This window comes from Papio anubis, chromosome 15 (genome assembly GCF_008728515.1).
Source record: "Papio anubis isolate 15944 chromosome 15, Panubis1.0, whole genome shotgun sequence".
In the NCBI taxonomy this organism is placed as follows: domain Eukaryota; kingdom Metazoa; phylum Chordata; class Mammalia; order Primates; family Cercopithecidae; genus Papio; species Papio anubis.
This window is the reverse complement of record NC_044990.1, coordinates 32773237-32790714: the sequence shown is the minus strand read 5'-3', so window position 1 is coordinate 32790714 and position 17478 is coordinate 32773237. Positions and strand designations below refer to the sequence as shown.

At 34.2% G+C, this 17478-nt stretch overlaps 1 long non-coding RNA gene across 1 annotated transcript; it reads right to left on the bottom strand.

Moving 5' to 3' along the window:
* Positions 1–6548: 6548 nt before the first annotated feature.
* On the bottom strand, positions 6549–15739 carry LOC116270586. The gene is made up of 2 exons (XR_004178723.1): positions 8352–15739; positions 6549–8031 (listed from the first exon to the last, which is right to left on the bottom strand). It is a non-coding gene; the product is annotated as an uncharacterized LOC116270586 (long non-coding RNA).
* Positions 15740–17478: the final 1739 nt, after the last annotated feature.

Genomic DNA, 17478 nt, shown 5'->3' with positions numbered 1-17478 from the left:
GGTTTCTAAAGGAGCCAGAAAATGGCAATTTAGTGAGTTGTTCCCTTCATCTATTCTGCATCCAATTTTTAAATGTTCTTTATCTGGCTTTAGTCTTACACTGGTCATATACTCTGCAACTAAATCTTTTAGTCGTTTTTGGGTCAGTTTCAGTGTTCTTTTCTTTATATTAAGTTATTTTTCTTAAAATAACTTAAAAACTACCTTCTGGGAAATCTCTTCTCCCTTTTCAGCTGTCAAAATGATTTAAAGTGTGACCTCTCAATCAATGGGCAGTGGCCACTTTGTCTATAGATGATTTTTTTTTCCTTACTCTCTTTTGTCTTTTGTTCCCTAAATGTGCCATCTAAAGCAGTGCCTTTGAGTTGCTCAAATTGGTCCATTTCTTGAATTGTCTTCCCCTTTCAATGTTTCATTTAATGTTTCTCTAATGGTTAGTTACTGTCAGTAGCCTTGCAAAAAGGTATGCCTATGAGTTTATGTCCTCACTAATGCACATAATCTTGAATATTTAATAATACAATTCTTTGAAAGGATGCAGTTTTATCTAATTGCAGGCTCATTTTCTTGTCCTTCTTGTGGAATATGCTTTGTGAAATTTCCATTGGTATTTTTAATCTTAATTTAAACTTCATAATATAAAAAAAACTTCACAAGAGACATATTTTCTGAATGTCAGGCATAATTTTACTATCAATAAATAGTGAGTATGGACAACAAGGGAAAGAAAATATAAAAATAGCATTTATTTAGTAACATTTTTTGCCATTTTTTTACTCTACTAGATATTACCTCATTTAATGTTTACCACGACTTTATGTTATTAGAAAAACGTTCAGTTACAGTCAATGAATAGGTGTATTTTTGTTTACTAATTATTGCTTCATTGTAAAGCTATAAGCCAAGCATTTGCAAATATATACATATTAAAGTATAAGAAACATTTATTATAAAACTAAATATGAAAACATATAAACCATTATCTGCCAAAAATACTGTTCAAAATAAATACACTTTGTTTCCTCCTGCCATTTTTTTATTGCAAATTTATCACTTCTTGAGCACTCCACACAACCTTACTGGTGCCAGATAGATGATAGACTCTGAATAGCTTATCATTTCTTTCATTCACTAGATTTAGGGTAGCTCTTCAACCAAGGCTTGACTGGAAAACATATCTGTCCTCACTACTGTTTTTGTTTAGGCCCTTCTCACGTCGTCCCGGGACAATTTTTCAGTTTTTCAAAGATCTCCATTTCTCATTCTTCTTTTGCTTGACTTTATTTTCTCTTTACCTCTGTTCAGGTATTTTTTTTTTCAAGTGTAATTCAGAATATAAATGCAACATATTTTAAAATCTAGTTTTAGTGTATCTTTCCAAGTATACTCTGAGATACTTCACACAAAGCCCTATACTTTTCCCACTGTTCCCGTGATGCAGAAAACATTCCTGTTTAAAGGGTGCATGACTTCTGGGAGGGCAGCATGAAGCATGAGGAGATCAACACACCCTCCATATGCTCACCAAGAACATCTGAAAATGAGATTAAGAAAAACAATTTCATACATAATTTCATCAAAAAGAATAAAATATTTGAGATTTTTTCATGAGAAGTTCAAGGCTTGTTTTCTGAAAACAACAAAACATTGCTGAAAAAAGTTTTAAGAGATGTGAAATAAATAGGCATTCTATGTTTATGCGCTACAAAGCTCAGCATTGTTTAAAGAAAGCATTTCTTTATAGTTTTATCAACAGGTTTAACACAATCCCTGTTAAAATCTCAGCTGATAGTTTTGTAAATATTGATTAGCGTGTCTTAACATTTAAATGAAAATGAAAAGGGCTCACAATAACCAAAACAATTTTGAAGAAGAACCATGACAAAGGTTACTATACATTTTCAATAATCATAACACTGTGATACTGGTGCAAGAAAAGATCCATAGATAAATAGAATGAGATTGAAAATTCAGAAATAAAACCTTAGCATCTACGTTTCATTGACTTTTAATAAAGCCACTAGGGCAGTTGAATGGAGGGAAAAGGTAGTCTTTTCAACAAATGGTCCTGAGAAAATTAGATAATCCCATTAAAATTCCTAATTCAGGTACTTTACTCATATCATAAGACAAAAATTAACTTAAAATAGATCATACCCTAAAATGGAAAGGCTAAAATATAAAATTTTTGAAGAATATATAGGAGAAAATTTTTGTGAAAGTAATTTAGACCATAGATTTTTAGACATAACACCAGTAATGGTACATAAAATTAAAAAAAAATAGATTGGATTTCATTAAAAATAACTTTTCATCTGCACATACATGACTTAAAGAACTTAAAGAAGAATAAAATAAAATAAAATAAAATAAAATATAAAATAAAATAAAAGAACTTTTTGGTCAGGTTCATTGGCTCTTGCCTATAATTCCAGTAGTTTGGGAGGCCAAAGCAGGTGGAACACCTGAGGTCAGGAGTTTGAGACCAGCCTGAACAGTATGGTGAAACCTGTCTCTACTAAATACAAAAAATTAGCTGGGCATGGTGGCAGGCGCCTGTAGTCTCAGTTACTTGGGAGGCTGAGGCAGGAGAATCACTTGAACTTGGGAGGCGAAGGTTACAGTGAGCCATGATCATTGTAGTCCAGCTTGGGCAACAGGAGCAAAAACTCCATCTTAAATAGATAAATCAGTAAATCAACGACTTTTGGGCTTCAAAAGACATCTCTAAGGAAAGAAAAAGATAAGACATTGACTGGGAGGAAATATTTGTGAAACACAATATCCATTTAAAGACTTATAACCAGAATATATAAAGAATTCTTATAAATTAAGAAGGAGACAACATAATTTAAAAATCAGCAAATCAATACAATAGGCATTTCACCAAAGAAGATATATGAATGGTTAATAAGCACATATTGTGAAGAAAATATATTCTCGCATAGGGAAGAGAAGAAAGGTAGAATTTTGAAACCTTGGATTCAAACATGAAAGACTCTCATTCTTAAAAGGACAGATTTGTGACTAGAAAGGCATCTCTCAGGAATAAAACGAAATTGACTTTTCCAGAACATAGTTTAGTACAACGATAGCTGTAATGAACAGATTTTATATTTATTTCCATTTGCTAGGAAATTTCGTGATTAACTTATTATAATGGTCTCAAGGCTCTGAGAGATCAGGCTTGCACCTCATCACTCCTGTCCTTTCTTTCTTTCTACTCCAGACACAAAATAAAATATTTGCAGCCTCAGCACCTTTACACAAGCTGTCTGCATGGTTTGCTCTTAGGCATCTTGCACAACTCTACTGTCACATCTTCAAAGGATCTTTCCTGATGCCTTCTCTAAAAGGCATCCCTTTCCTGACTCAGTGACAATATTGTTTTCATCGCCCTATCCTGGTTTGTTGCATTCATTGCATTTCCAATTACAGAATATTCAGAATGAAAGAAAAGTTGTCATACTTGCTAGCAGCTTCATCTTGGCACCCAAAGTGACTGTGATTGAGAAAGCTGGTTTAGAAATTTCAGGGGGAAAGGCTGGAATTAGCCTCCCTCGCCCAGTAGCAACATGTATGAGAAAGTCTGCCACAGGAAAACTGCATTGCTGAAGGGCTGGCCTCAATATCAAAGTCTCTTTTAAGGGGCTTATCATCACTCCATAAGAGTCTCAGAACGTAGCAGCCCTGTGTCTGGAACCCATGTAATCCACTTTTCTACTTTTTAATTTTATTTGTTTTTGTCAGTTTCATTTCTTTTTTCGCAATTTGCAAGATATGAAAAGCGAGAAAAGCCACCTCAAGAAAAATGAGAAGCAAAGTTCGCTGCATTGACCAGGGTTAAATTGTGACTGTAATATACTTAGTGATTAAAAAGAAAGAAAAAAAAAGTATGTTCCGTTATGAGCTTTGACTATGCCTATGTTCAAAGTATCTGAAAATATCTACTTCGTGATCTCCTTTCTAAGTGTTACAAGTTGAAATTTAAAAAGGTGATTGAAAAACGTTTGCACACTGAAGTATGGTAAAACAGTTTTTTTATTAGATCTTACATGAATGAACCAGGCAATTACTTTCTCCATTCAAGCCACCTACTTTTAGAAATGCACTGGTTTTCTCTGATATGAAGAACAAATGTGACTTTTGAAACAACTCCACTGCTCCATTTTATTAAATAGGATGGGTGGTGATTGTGGCAGTAAGTCTTTTTAACGATTCACTCCTGCATTGCAAGCTTCTGCAAACATTGTAAATGTGAGTTAACATTCTGGAGACCAGTCTTTCACAGATAGTGGCTATGCAGGGTTAAACAGCATGAATCTGCTAGAGGTATAGCCATATTTCTATCAAGCAAGGGAAAGAATCATTATTTTCCTGGGCAAGTAATACCTAGAAAAGAAGACCTGGTGTGCATATTCAATCTTTGATGAATATATTCTTCTTAACTAATCATTTAACACATCTCTATCTAAAGACGAATCATTCTCATTAAAAACTAAGGAACCATACTTAGTCCTCTAATTCTGTTTGAATAGAAAATTAAATTGTTTTATGACTTTTCTCTTTTTTTTTTTTTTTTTTTTTTTTTTTTTTTTTGAGACGGAGTTTCGCTCTGTTGCCCAGGCTGGAGTGCAGTAGCGCGATCTCCACTCACTGCAAGCTCCGCCTCTCGGGTTCACGCCATTCTCCTGCCTCAGCCTCGTGAGTAGCTGGGACTACAGGCACCCGCCACCACGCCCAGCTAATTTTTTTTTTTTTTTTTTTGTATTTTTAGTAGAGACGGGGTTTCAGCGTGTTAACCAGGATGGTCTCGATCTTCTGACCTTGTGATCTTCCCGCCTCGGCCTCCCAAAGTGCTGGGACCACAGGCGTGAGCCACCGCGCCTGGCCTGTTTTATGTCTTAATTCTCCATTTGTCATTAACAGCTCAGAACCAAAGGGAGAAATAAATAATGCTATGAAAATGTGTAGCTGTTGCAGCATTTATAATATCCAGCAGGAATAGTTAGGATATGAGGGGAAAATTGTTAATTATTAAAAACAATATTCCATATAAATACCAAGGCATGTCCTGCTCCTGGAGGCTTTTAACAATGTTTTACTTGGTGATGCTTAGGGTTGAACATGAAAATAAATGAAATAATCATGATGATTTATATTTCATGATGTGATTTAAAAGCCATTGTAAGAATGATCTTTTCCATCCTCAGAGCAACCATGAAGAATATTATTATTTTCCTATTTATAGATGTAAAAACTAAAGCTCAGGGAGGCTGAGTGACTTACTCAAAGAACCATAGCTGACGATGATTGTAATGAACTCAAAGTGTCTTTATCTGAGATCAGAAATACTACCACTATACATAAAATAGTGCTTGTAACTTCCACATATTATTTTCAGTTGTGTGTTAAATACAAATGTGAATAAATTAGATGAGTTGTGAAGATGATCTAACTAGTATATTAGCTATAACTTTAAGAACAAAATGCTTTTTGTAGCTTCTGAGATATGTTCATAATACTGTTACATTGTACAGTAGGAATTTGTCATTCATTTGTTTCTCCAAGTATTTACTGAGTACCTACTGTATACCAGCATTGGAAGCAGCCACTGAGATGAAGAAGAATTCTTGTGTTCCAGTACCCCAGAATCTAATGGAGAGAAAAGCAAAAACAATCACAAATAAATGTGACAAGTGTAACAGTGCTGAGCAAGCAGACGTGTTTTGTACTCAGCCCTCCTGGGAAGGCCAAGGCAGATTCCTTTGAAAAATGATGTCGAGGACAGGTGAAGGATGCTAAGTTAGGGGTCTAATTTATGTGTAGAATGCAGGGGAAAGTGCCAGACAGAAGGAATACTATTCAGAAAACATGGGTATATGCAGAACCATAAAGTGTTAAGATCTTATGGAAATATCTTGTCTAGACAGTCTCAAGCAGCACACACAAAGTAGACACTTTGCAAGAGCATTTATTTAAAATGCATTTGGTACTTAAAAATGAATCATTTGTAGCTTGTTATTTAATTAACAACTTAGCAAAAGAGGGATGGTAATGGTAAAGTTCTGCAAGTCTTATACTATGAATTGGAAATCCTCAAAGACCTCAAAAACTAACTTAAATTATTAATGCTTAATTATGCAGACTATGGAGAATATTATGGAAAAGTATATTCAGGATAGTGAAATATTGATTAACTTTATCATTAATATATAATGTTTCCATGTACTCTCTATAGGGGTAGAATTACCCAACTATAACATCATCAAATTCTTAAAAGAACTTGTCTCTCTGCATAGGAATGGTACGCTTGTGATCAGCTGGACCTTCTGAAACACGTTAAGGTACATGTGCCTCATAATGACACATTTTGGCCAGTGATGATCCGTATATAGGATGGTAGTCCTATAATAATTTTTTTTTCTTGAGACAGGGTCTCACTGTCACCCAAGCTGGAGTGCAGTGGTGCCATCCTCCCGGGTCAGTCTTTCAAGTAGGTGGGACTACAGGCATGTGCCACCACACCACCTAATTTTTTTTTGTACTTTTTGTAGAGATAGGGTCTCCCTGTGTTGTCAGGCTGATTTCAAACTCCTGGCCCTAAGTGATCCTCCTACCTGGGCCTCCAAAAGTGCTGGGATTACAGGTGTGAGCCACCATAATGGCCAAGATTATAATTAAGCTGAAAATTTTCTACTACCTAGTAATGTCATAGCCTTATAATATGTCAGTGTAACACACTATTCACGTGTTTATGGTAATGCTGGTGTAAACAAACCTACTGTGATATCAGTCATATAAAAATATAGCATATACAACTTATATACAGTATATAGTACTTGAAAATGATAATAAATAACTATGTCACTGGTTTATATGTATTTACTATACTCATTATTTTAGAGTGTACTGCTTCTACATATATATAAGTATATTATATATACAGTTAACTTTGTGTGTGTGTGTGTGTGTGTGTGTGTGTATACAGTTAACTGTAAAACAGCCTCAGGCAGGTTCTTCAAGAGGTATCCAGAAGACAGCACTGTTATCATAGGCGATGATATCTCCATGCATGTTATTGCCCCTGAAGGCCATCCAGTGATACGAGATGTGAAGGTTGAAGGCAGTGATATTAATGATCCTGACCCTGTAGTCCTAGGCTAATGTGTGTCATTTTTTCTTAGTTTTTAACACAATTGTTTAAAAAAATTCAAAAATTTTAATTTAAAAATAGAAAAAAGCTTAAAGAATGAGAATATATAAAAGAAAACATTTTTGTATAGCTGTACAAGGTGTTGGTATTTTAATCAAAGTGTTATTGTAAAAGAGTCAAAAAGTTAAAACATAGTTTTATAAAGGAAAATGTTGTAAGCTAAGGTTAATTTATTATTGAAGAAAGAAAAAAATTATAAATTAGTGGAACCTAAGTGTACAGTGTTTATAAAGTCTACAGAGTGTACAGTAGCATCCTAGGCCTTCACATTCACTCACCATTCACTTGGAGACTCATCCAAAGCAACTTCCTGTCCTGCGTGCTCCACTTATGGTAAGTGTCCTATGCAGGTGTACCATTTTTTATCTTTTATACCATATTTTTACTATACATTTTCTATACTTAGATGTGTTTAGATACAGAAATACTTTCCATAGCATTACAGTTGCCTGTGGTATTCAGTATAGCAACATGCTATACAGATTTGTAGCCTAGGAGCAATAGCCTATATCCTATAGCCTATGTGTGCAGTAAGCTATACCATCTAGGTTTGTGTAAGTACACTGTATGTTGTTCACACAAGGACAAAATTGCCTAAGGAACACAATTCTGTTATTAAGCAATGCATGACTGTATATTTTATAATTATGCCTCTTTCAACTTTGAGGATATTTCCCAGTTTTCAGTCTTCCCATTACAGCTCATTTCTACTACTCTTATCCTACTACTCATCCCATACATCATTCTTTTTCTTCTTATATTCAGCCAGTATCAAGTGTGGGAATCAGCGTTTGCCTGCCGATGCAAACGGAGACCTGAATCTTTTTTTTTTTTTTTTTTTTTTTTTTTTTGAGACGGAGTCTCGCTCTGTTGCCCAGGCCGGAGTGCTGTGGCCAGATCTCAGCTCACTGCAAGCTCCGCCTCCCGGGTTCAGGCCATTCTCCTGCCTCAGCCTCCCGAGTAGCTGGGACTACAGGCGCCCGCCACCTTGCCCGGCTAGTTTTTTGTATTTTTTAGTAGAGACGGGGTTTCACCGTGTTAGCCAGGGTGGTCTCGATCTCCTGACCTCGTGATCCACCCGTCTCGGCCTCCCAAAGTGCTGGGATTACAGGCTTGAGCCACCGCGCCCGGCCACCTGAATCTTAAAGCAATCAGTTTATGACTGTCAAAAAAGTACCTAGTATTCAGAGCATAAGTCTTCTCTAGGGATCAAGCTCAAAACCAATGGAAAAAATAAGGTCTCATGTAGAAAGAGTTGGGCTAGAAAAGATGGAGTTAAACTTCATGTGGGTAGCAAAGTTTGGGTTGAGTTGAATAACTTCATGTGCTGTAAAAAAGAAGTTGTAGAGTATATTCTAGTTATTTTGCTGAAGTTCTGTAAAATGGGTGTGAGCCACTTTTTCTTCCTGTCTTTGATATCCGGTGGACCTTCTCTGTGATCTTATGCTATGATTTCCATCCCTTCCGCAGCTACTACAGAAATTATTTTCTGAAACAGGGGTCAACCAACCACAGCCCATGGGTTACATCACACCCACCACCTGTTTTTGTCAATAAAGTTTGATTTGAAATTAAGTCACACCCATTAATTTACTTATTGTTTCTGACTTCTTTTGTTCTACAAGGGCAGAGGTGAAGGTATAAAGCACTGACTGGCCCTTTGTAGAAAAGTTTGCCTGCTCTGAAAGACTCATTAAATAATTATAAATATTGCCTTTCTTTATTTTCTTTTCATGTGATTTATTCCTCTCCAGTAAAGTTGTGTGCCTTTTGCCATGAATTGTGTGACCTGGTATCTCTAAACAAGGCCAAGTAAAGTAAACTTTAAACAAAAAATGTTCAAGTTCTAGGAGTTTAGAAATTATATATCTTATTTATTGTTGTACCCTCAGTATCTTGCAGTGTGTTGAGTGCATAGATGTGCAAGAAAAAATGTAAAGAAATGAAAGAATGTTGGTTACAGAGCTTGGGATATAACTAAAATATTTGATTTTAAAGACAAAATCAAAATATACATACTGAGCCAAATCCAATGGCAGATGCAAACTGTACATTAATATATAAGGAAAAATCAAGTAGTCAGCTTCAAACATGGAGTCTAGCATGGGTCATTCAACCATTGAATAGATTGTGACCTATTATATTTGAAGATAACTGTCTTTATATAAATAAGCATTCAGATAGAGGATATTTCCTCTAAATAGTAAACACTCTTCCACATATTTTTCTACCAACATAGTGCTGATTCTTTCAGACAACAATTTCCGTGCTTGGTTCCAACTTAAGACTAATTTTGCCTCCAAAAATATGCAAAGCCCACCAAGAGAGGACTTAATTGTTAGGAAAATAGTGCAGGTTTTTTACTTCTTAGTTGCTATTTTATTTTTTTATTACCTTGCCTTAGCTCATGTTATACCTTTTCTCATACTGATTTACAGGATTTAAAAATGAAGCTAAAGGAACATATTCTGAAGTCTGGAAATGTGGAACCTGCTGATTTTCTAGAGGAAAACTCAAAACCTGTAGATATCTGTTGACTGTTTAAGAGCTGTCACATCAAAATAAGAGTCAATGTGGCATTCTAGGAAATAATTTTGATGGGGTGTTTTCTGTTTGGCTTTCTAATATTATTTGGCAAAAAAAAATCATTTTACGTGAAAATTATAGGCCAAGGTGGATTCTCTGATGCTTTTGTGCTGTACCAGTCTACAGCTAGGTAGTATCATGATGCTCTGAGTGTTGTTTCACAGTCCTTTAGCAAATGTTCTAACATCTACACTCCTCCTTCCCTGCCCACATTCATTTGGGCCACTTCAGCTGATCACCTAGCAGCTGTTTCAGCATCCTGCTGTCATTCATCCTCTACATGTATCCAGCCCAGTGGAACTACATTAAAGTGAGCAGAGCTTCACTACAGGAAGATTGGCTGCCTGCCAGGACTTCATTATTAGTGATCTTTCTTATTGCTCATGTTTCATAGCCTCTTGGGTAACACTGAATCAGGGTTTTAAGAAACTAGATAGAGAGTTGTGGCAAGCCCACATTTCACTGCCTACACTCTGTAGATGCCAAGCTTGCATGGTGACAAGTACATCCCCCGAATGTTTGTGCAGTTAACGTGATATTTCAATTTCTGCGCACTAAGATGATTTGGCAAGAGTGGTGGTGACTGCACCTGCTTAACAGAAGGAAAATGCCTCATCACAACCCCAAATAACATGATGTTATGCTATTATAACATCAAGGATGTTACCACAGCATATTAGTATAGAATATTGGTACCTACTTTTTCCATATCAACTAAACATCTATTTTCTGATTGCTCTTTTTAACAATCAAGATATGTGCATTTTAGTATGACAATGCCTTTATTTTAGTTAATAGCTTCAACTCACCGGCAAAATTAGGAAAAAAACTCTGAAGAATATGAAATTAAACAAAAATACATTTGGAATTCATGTCTTATTTTTCAAATTCATGTCATATTTATCATTTCAAAACCAAAATGAGTATCAAAAAAGCAGAAAAAAGAAGTTTTGAAGTGCTTTCCTTCTTTGATTTTGGCCCAGTAGGAAATAAAGATTCATAAATGGGGATTATAATCTCGTTTTATAAACCAGCTTGCCAAATGATCTCCTAGATGATTACATCAGCCAATAGATTTTGAACAATGTTAAATATGAAAAAATTTAAGCATTATTCACTCTAATATTCTCATATTTTAAATGAGAAAATAAGTCAAGCAGCGTATTAAATGTCACACGCTTAGTTAGCAGCAGATTTGGGCCTACAATTCTTTTCATTTTACTCTACCACTGAAGAGATATGTTCTTTTATTTTAGACAGAAAAAGCCTCAGATTTTCTCACCACCATCCACTGCTTCTCCCCATTTTTTAAAATTCCTTCCCAAAATGCCATTTTCACTTTACCCTGGAAAGCTTTATTGTAAGTAAAATGGAGAGAGGAATCAATGAATTTTACTTTTTCTTAGTGTTTGGCTGAGCACACCATGAAAAGTCAACAAGATTTACTGACTGAGGCCCAGGCAACTCAGTATACTTTCTTGCTTTCCTTCAAGAATCATAGAGGGCAAGCATAGTGAAAAGCATATGGTATAAAAATAAAAGCACAGGACAAAGGGTCAATAAAACCTGTATCTAAGAGCCAGGTCTTTTATTAACCATATTATCTGTACACGTCTGAATCTCATTGACATCCTGTGTAAAATACAAACAACACCTATCTCATAGAGTTACAAGTTTAATGTAATGATTCATTCATTTAGAAAAAAAAATATTTTTCAAGAAACTACTATGTATTAAGGATTATTCCAGATGCAGGGGCTATTGTAGTGAACAAAACAAGTACAACTCTATCTTCATGGAACTCTTATTCTGGTGTAGAAATCAGACAACAATCATAATAAATCTGTAAATTACATGGTATTCTATGATGTAGTAAATGCTACGGATACATTTAAAGCAGAGTAAGGAGGATGGAACGTGCTGAAGGAGGACTGGTGGCCTGAACGTAGAGCGGTCAGGGTAGGCTTCAATGAGAAGGAGGCATTTGCAGGAAACAAGAGGCAGATATCCAAACGGATACCTGGAAATTAATATGTTCAGCCAGACAAAATATTTGATTTGAAGACCCTAAGGCAGAAATATTCCTGCCCTACACTAGGAAGAATGAGGGGGACAGTATGATTTGAGTGAAGTGACAGAGAGTACAGGAAATGAAGTCAGAGATAGTGCAAGACTCAGGTCACTCAGGCCCTTGAGAAACTGTAAAGCCATTAGTTTTACATTGAGTAAAATAAAGAATTAGTGATAGAGTTTCATCTGGGGCATGATATGGTCTTATTAGTTTATAAATGTTTCACTTTGGCTTCTCTATAGATAGTAGACCAAGCAGAAGTGAAGGGAAAATGAAGGTGTTAGAAGCAGGAGTCCAGTTAGGAGATGACCAAAGTCATTCAAGAGAGATATTATATCTCAAAAGAGGATTGAAGCAGAGGCAATGATGAGAAGTATACTAGCTATAGTTCCCCTCAGTGTACATGGGGCATTGGCCCCAGGTCCCTTCCCCATACCAAAATCCACAGTTACTCAAGTCCTAAAGTCTGCACTTCAGACACTGTGTATACAAAATGTCCCATAGAGGCTGGTTTTGTAACCTGCAAATACTATATTTTTCATTTGCCTTTGGTTGTGGATATGGAACTCACTCATATGGAGGGTCAACTACATTTATTTTTTTTAAATCAATGTATTATCTGAACCCTCACAGTTCAAACCCATGTTGTTCAAGGATCAATTGTACATATTTTTGAAGGTGGAACCAAGAGGAATTCCTAACAGATTGGATAGAACTAGAAAGACAAAATTAATTATAACACCAAGATTTCTGGACTGGGAAACTACAAGAATAGAGCACCAGAAGAATTGAGATCAGGTGTTTGTGGTAAAATCAGCTGAAGACCAGGAGTTCAATTTGGACATCTTGAGTTTGACATGCCTATTGGGAAACCAGTAAGATATGTTAAGCAGACATTATATGAAGGAGTCTGAAGTTCAGAAGAAGTATAGAGGCTGGAGATATAACTTGAGGAGTCATTAACTGATAGATTGCATTTGAAGTCATATGAAATACTTGTTAATCTGATTATTCTGTTTTTCCCTACCAGACTGTATGAAGTTATTATGCTGCATTGTATGTTTTGTAATATTGCCTGTGGGCTAATTTTCAAAATAACTAAATCTGTGGGATTATGTTGAAGTCATTAAGTTAGAAAATATTGATTTGAAGTTGTACAGACTTCAGGAGTAATATAAACTCAGGTTAAAACTAGGACCAGCTTTAGGTCATTAATTTTTGTATTTTACATTTGTTTATTTTTATTGAACAGAAAGTTATTTTTTTGAGTCACCTATGTACAATATTGCTAGAAAAAAAATACCCTTAAGTAACATAACCAGGAAAGTAGCTCCAACAAATTACATCAAACACTATATCCTGACGACAGTGACATTTAAAACATGTGACATATTTAACAACTAACCATAATATACCACACACATGAAAAAATACAACCTTCTCAGAGATAGAAATATTACAGAAAACATACTCTGATTACAATACAATAAAACTGTAAAACACCACCATGTGTGGAAAATAAATGTTTTAAAACATCCTATAATTTGTAAGTAAAATGTACAAATACATAATACTTGGATCAAAGAAAACAGGCCTAAACAATGTGATATCTAGAAGATAGCAATTATAAAATTATTGAATATCAAAAGGAATATGATACAACTAAAGCAGCACATGGAGGAAGTTTTAGATTCTTAAATATGTATGTTGAAAAGCAAGGAAATATACTAATCTTTGAATTCAAGAAGCTGTAGAAGATCAAAAGAAATTATAGCACTCTGTGTCAATGGCAATGAATTTGACAGTATACTCTTTACGTCTTCCCAAACCCCCACATAAAAACTAAGCTCAACAACAAAATCTCAAACCCAGAGCAAACATTTACAGTCATTTGCATAGTCAAATAATAATTTCTATTTATTTTCAATAATTGTAAAAAATAGTAGTAGTATCAACATTGTTACCCTGAAAACATTTTTATGCAATAAGCAATAAAGCAAATTATAGTTATGGAATATTTTAATTTTATTGTGATCTGTGTTCTAGAGAACCAAGCTTCTCATTCTGAAAGAAAAGAGATACTGATGTATCACAGAAGAAATAAAGTTAAAATATATATATATATTTATTCATTTATATGCATGTTTACATACAATAAATTGCCTCATGAATTCACACTATATCCTACTGGAATACACACACACACCCCCCCACACACAGATATATACATATGTACATAGTCATAAGACATGTATATATGTATATGTAGATAGAGATGTACACATAGATATGCACAAAGGCAAAAGTCAGTATCATGTATAATAGAGAAAACTTAGAAGCTTCACTTGATAAGGCAAGAACAACTAAAGGAGTTTCAATATCATAAATATATAATATTTGTTGTGAGGGATAATTTTACACATTTAGGCTGGAGATGAAAAGCAAAGGTATGAATATTTGAAATAATGAAACTATAACTTAAAATACAAGTAAACAAACATCTTATTATGGAATGTAAATTAATTTTAATTAGGTAGTTGAGGAAAAAAATAGGTACAACTACCTCATCATAATAAAAGCATTTATGTAAAGCTTACAGCTAACATCCTACTAAGTGGTGAAAAACTCATTACTTCTTCTCTAAAATCAGGAAAAACACAAGGATAGCTGTTTTTTCAACTTCTATTCAACATAGTACTAGAAGACCTAGCCAGAGTAATTAGTAAAGAAAAAGAAACAAAGATATTAAAAGGAAAGAATGAAGTAACTTTTCTCTGTATTCAGATGACATGATCTTAGAATGCATTAAAGATTCCACAGAAAAAGTTACAACTGAAAAACAAATCTCACAAAGTTGCACACTCTACCATCGATACACCAAAAAAGGTTCAATTTCTGTACAGTAACAATAAACGATCCAAAAAGAAAATTTAGAAAACAATTCTATTTATAATTGCCTAAAAAATAAATTACTTAAAAATAAACTGTCAAGAAGATTAAAGACTTCTACACAAAATATTATAAAACATTGTTGAAAGAAATTTAAAAACATGCAAACAAATGAAGAGACATCTCACATTCATTGATTAGAAGATAATGTTGTTAACAATATCCATCCAACATAAAGTGATCTACAGATTAAATATAATACCTTTCAAACTTTCAGTAGCATTTTTTTTTTTTTAGAAATAAAAAAAATTCGTCCCAAAATTCAAATAAAATTTGAAAGAGACCTCAAGGGCCAAAACAATTTTGAGGGAAAAAAAAGTTGAAGAACCTACTTTCTGATTTTAAAATATATCACAAAGCTACAGTAACTAAAAGAGTGTTGTGCTGCCATTAAAATGGACATATTAGCCAATGGAATGAAATAGCACAGAAATAAGTCCTTGCATGTACAGTCAAATGTCTTCAAAAACAGTGCCAAGGAACTTCAATGAAGAAAGAACACTCTCTTCAACAAATTGTGTCAGGGAAGCTGGATATTAATATAGAAAAAAATGAATTTTGTCTTTGTTTTAAACTATATACAAAAATTAACTCAATGTGTGTGGAAGATCTAAACTTAAGTCCTAAAACTGTAAATTTCCTGGAAGAGAACATAGGAAAAAGTCTTCAGGACATTAGACTGGACAATGATTTCTTGAGTATGAGACCAAAAGCACAGCCAATAACAAAAAAAAAATAGACAAATTGAGCTACATCAAACTTAGAATCATTTGTGCATCATAGGACACAATCAACAGAGTGGAAGGGCAACCTACAGAATGCAAAAAAATATTCTCAAATCATTTTTCTGATAAGAGGTTAGTATTCAGAACTTATGAAGACCTCATAACACAAAAACAAACAAAAAATATATAATATACAATTTTAAAATGAGCAAATGACTTGAATAGACATTTCTTCAAAAGTGATATGAAAATGGTCAACAAGTATATGAAAAAAAATGCTCAACATCAGTATTCATCAAAGTATTGCAAATCAAACCCACAATATCACCTCCCAGCCATTAGGATGGCTACTATAAACAAATAGGCAAATAAATATAGAAACTCTCTTCTCACAAGTTTTGTCGAAGATGGGTAGAAATTGGAATTTTTGTGCATTGTTGGTGAGTTTGTAAAGTGTCGCAATCATTGTGGGAAAAATTATGAACGTTCTTTAAAAAACTAAAAGTAGAATTACCATATGATCTAGTAATGCCACTGCTAGGTATGTATCAAAAAGAAGTGAAAGAAGGGTCTCAAGAGATATTTGAATACCTATGTTCATAAAAGCATTATTCGCTATAGCCAAGGTGTAGAAGCAACTCAAATATTTGTAGACAGATGAATGGTTAAACAAAATTTAGTACATACATACAATGAAATATTATTCCACCTTAAAAAGTAAGGAAATAATGTCACATGCTACAACATGAATGAATCTTAAGAACTTATGCTAAATAAAGTTAGTCAGCCACACAAACACAAATATGGGTGATTCCAGTTATACAAAGTATTGGAAGCAGCCAAATTTACAGAAAAACAAAGTAGAATAGTGGTTACTAGGGGTTGGGGGAAGGGGCAAAGAAGATTGTTTAATGGTTACAGAGTTTAATAATTATAGAGTTTCACATTTGCAAGATGAAAAGGTTTTAGATATCTGTTTCACAACAATGTAAATATAATTAAAAATGGTTCAGATGGCAAAAAGAAGGCAGAAAGGGAGCTAATATATGAAACATAGGCAAATATATATAGTTCCTATATAAAAACAACTATAGAAAACATAATGGAAGTAAAGAAGTCATTCAATAGTAGCAAAGTAAGATCAATGGCCTAAGCAAAATCTTTAAAAAAAAGTACAGGATCTAAATAAAAATGCAATGAGACTTAAAAGAATGCTTGAACAGAAAAGCATGCATTTCTCTTCACTCTCTAATATAAAAGTATCAGTTTTCCATAAAGTAATAGTAAATGTATTGCAGCAACAATTAAAAACACCAAAAATATTTTTGTTTGCAGCCAAAAAAGCTAATCATAGGATTGACTTGGAATAAAAATCTGTCAGGAATGGTCAGAAATTCTTCAAAAGGAGAATAATGGGTAAGATATAGGCCTATAAGATATAATGTTTATAGGTGTAGAAACAAAGACAACAGGATACTTGCATTTAAATATACTGAGAAATGAATGAAATCACATAACAACCCAGAAATAGATGCCCAACTAGCAATTTAGTGTATAAAAACTTGTATTACATTTCCTGAAGAAATCCTTTTAGAATGAATAGAATTGAGTGACTCATGCCTATCATAATCCCAGCACTTTGGGAGGTGGAGGTGGACAGATCACTTGAGCCCAGGAGTTGGAGACCAGCCTGGGCAACATGATGAAACCCTGTCTAACAAAAAATACAAAAATTAGCCAGGTGTGGTGGCACATAGCTGTAGTCCCAGCTATTGTGGGCTTAGGAGGCAGAGGTTCCAGTTTGCTGAGATCAGCCTGGGTGACAGAGGGAGACCCTGTCTCAAAAACAAAACAAACCAAACAAATAAGCAAAAATATAGAATTGAGAAAACTTTCTATCAGGAAAAAATAAAACATAAAAATAAATTTCA